This window comes from Phoenix dactylifera, unplaced genomic scaffold (genome assembly GCF_009389715.1).
Source record: "Phoenix dactylifera cultivar Barhee BC4 unplaced genomic scaffold, palm_55x_up_171113_PBpolish2nd_filt_p 001147F, whole genome shotgun sequence".
NCBI lineage: Eukaryota > Viridiplantae > Streptophyta > Magnoliopsida > Arecales > Arecaceae > Phoenix > Phoenix dactylifera.
This window is the reverse complement of record NW_024068488.1, coordinates 19,118-22,149: the sequence shown is the minus strand read 5'-3', so window position 1 is coordinate 22,149 and position 3,032 is coordinate 19,118. Positions and strand designations below refer to the sequence as shown.

Sequence of the window (3,032 nt, the reverse complement as noted above, 5' to 3'; positions counted from 1 at the left end):
ATTAGAAAAGCTTTCTTTTGTACGTAAAGCTTTCGCTTTATGGTACAAAGATCTTTTAAAAATTTGGCATAAGATGGGATCTGCTTAATGGCATCTAATAGAGGAATGTTAATCTTTACTTGTTTAAAGATATCCAAAATTTCTTGATCAGGTACTCCTTTTTTAGCTGCAAGCAAGCGCTGAGGGAATGGAGCAACTATTTTATGATGAGGTATTGGATCATCTTGTTCAGTATTATTTTCATCCCTTTTCTCAATGGATTTCAGGTCTGTCATCCTTCGTTGGAATTTCTTTGTTAATTATTTTTCCGCTCCGAAGAGTTGTGACAGACTTAACTTGTTCAAATTTAGGTTGGGATGAACTTGCTTCATGGACTTCATGTTGACCCTTTGGGTTAGATTGAGGTTGGGCTGGAAATGTCCCTTTTTCCCTAACATTGAGTTGAGCCTCAATTCTACCTACAGAATTTTTAAGTTCTTGAAGTGACTGCATGGTATTCTGATTTATCTGGGTCTGCCCTTGCATGAATGCCTGCAAAGTATCCTCAAGAGATCTCTTATGGGGTGGCACATAGGGTATGGAATTCCCTTGAGATTCATTGGCAGTGGGTCCATGTCTCCAACTAAAGTTAGGATGGTTTCGCCAGTTAGGATTATATGTTTCAGGAAATGGTCTCTTATAAGCATTTGTGAAATTCGCTTGATCATGCAACACTTCTTGGAAGGCGGGGATTGTAGGACAATCCTTGGTTAAGTGTGCATTACTCTCACAGATTTCACATATACTTTCATCTATAGTAGGTGCCTTTCCTGTATGGGCTCTGCTTAATTCAATGGCTTCAACCTTCCTAGTTAGATTAGCAATCTTTAAATTTACATCATTTTCTTCTTTAACATGATACATTCCTCCTTTAGTATTAGTCGATTTTTGAGGTTTCTCGTTCTTATCTATTGTATCCCAAGCCTGTGCATTTTCTGCCAACAGATCAAAATAGTCCCAGGCTTCCTCTGGTTCCTTATTCATAAATTCACCATTACACATCATTTCCACGAATTGTCTCATATTGGAGGACAAACCATCATAAAAGAAACTAATGACCCTCCAAATTTCATATCCATGATGTGGGCAAGCAAGCAGAAGGTCCTTAAATCTTTCCCAACACTGAAAAAATGTTTCTCCATCTTTTTGTGCGAAGTTCATGATATTTCTTCTAAGTGTGTTTGTTTTATGTGTTGGAAAGAATTTCTTTAAAAATTCCCTTGTCATCTCTTGCCAGGTAGCTATGGTCCTAGGTCTTAAAGAATGTAACCATGACTTAGCTTTTTCCTTTAAAGAAAAAGAAAATAACTTAAGCTTCAATACCTCTTCATTGATATTATTAAATTGAAGTGTTGAACACACTTCATCAAATTCTTTTAGGTGCAAGTAGGGACTTTCGGAGTCAAGTCCATGAAACTTTGGGAGTAATTGGATTATTCCTGGTTTCATGTCAAAAGCTCCCGCAGCAGTAGGAATGACCATACAGGATGGGGTACTGATCCTAGTGGGTTGTAGATAATCACGAAGCGTTCTAATAGGTAAGTCATCTTGAAATTCATTATCTCCCTGATTACTACCATTATCTTCCATTTGATTATTTGAACTTTTATCCCTTGATTCAACTCGGAATAATCTTTTCGTTTTATCCCTTTGCCACAACCGCATATACTGACCAATTAACCAGCCGACTTTTTTTTTTAATTATTATTATTATTAATTAATTATTTATTTTGTATATATATATATATTTAGAGTTTTGGATGAGTATGAATATTACCTAAAGCTATGAATATTGACACCCTGCTACTAAAATTATTCACAATCAAACAGTATCAAAGCATAGCACCCTTATTTCTAATGTTTTTCTAAAAATTTCTAGACAGCTCCTAACTGGTTTGAAGAGTACACTTAAGCCTCCAATCCGGTCTAATAACCTAGTCGACCAGGTAAGCTCCCAGGTAAGTGGAGGGGTCACGATGCATGTAGCAAAGGTCCCACTTAAAATCCACTTTCCTCGAACAGAAACTGTCTCCCTTTAATCACTTAAAGGGACAAAGCTTGTCTAGACATCGACCGGGGTCATAGAGCGAAATTAGTGCAACTTTCAGTGGTCTTCGTCCTATTGAGCTCGAATATCCTTAGGGGCCAACGTCTAGTTGATTTTAATTAGGATTAGGATTTTTATGCACTGAGATGATTTTTGGGCTAAGGACGAGTGATGAAATCCCGACCTTATCCTTTTAATGGGTTCAGCCCTTAGATTATTTTATGCAAATGCTTTATACTATATGCAACAATCAAGAAGATTTTTAACATTTTATGTCATGACATTAAATTGCATTTGAAAAGTTGATCAAGCAAACTAACTAAATTTTTTTTCTTTTTATTTATTTATTTTTTATTATTTCATTATTTTAATTAATAAATTTTTTTTTAATAATTTTTTTTTAAACAAGAGTAAAATTCTAATCTAGAAAAAATAGGACTAGTATGAACAAAATAAAAAAATTAATTTAAATACTCACGGCTGGAGTTCGTTCACTCCGGGAATCCAAAAATTTGATCTTGATCTTCCTCGTTACTAGTCCTGCTTTGTGTCGTCCTTGAATCTGTAAAGATTTGAAATTTTAGCTGTGTTAAAAATAAAGAAAAATTGAAGAAACAGAAATTAAAAATTGAAATGTGCAGCCTTGTTCTCGTTCGCACGTTGCAAATCCCCGGCAACGGCGCAAAAAACTTGCTACGATTTTAATCTTGCTCTTTTAAAAAGGAAAATTAAACGTAGGATACCCCAAGTATAGGGTGTAGCAAAGTAATATTCTCGGTGAGTCCGAGATCGAATCCACAGGAATTTGACAGTGAACAAAAACTAAAGGCTAAATAATATTCAGATTGACAAAAATATAACTAAGGCATTAGGATTCAGCCTAGCACTTCATCATGCTTTTCTTAAAATCACCTATTAATCATAATAAAATAGATTTAGTCTTATG

The 3,032-nt window shown here is 35.0% G+C and overlaps 1 non-coding gene across 1 annotated transcript; it reads left to right on the top strand.

The window, feature by feature from the left end:
* Positions 1-1,111: 1,111 nt before the first annotated feature.
* Positions 1,112-1,218, top strand: LOC120108048. Its single transcript, XR_005509570.1, has one exon. It is a non-coding gene; the product is annotated as a small nucleolar RNA R71 (small nucleolar RNA).
* Positions 1,219-3,032: the final 1,814 nt, after the last annotated feature.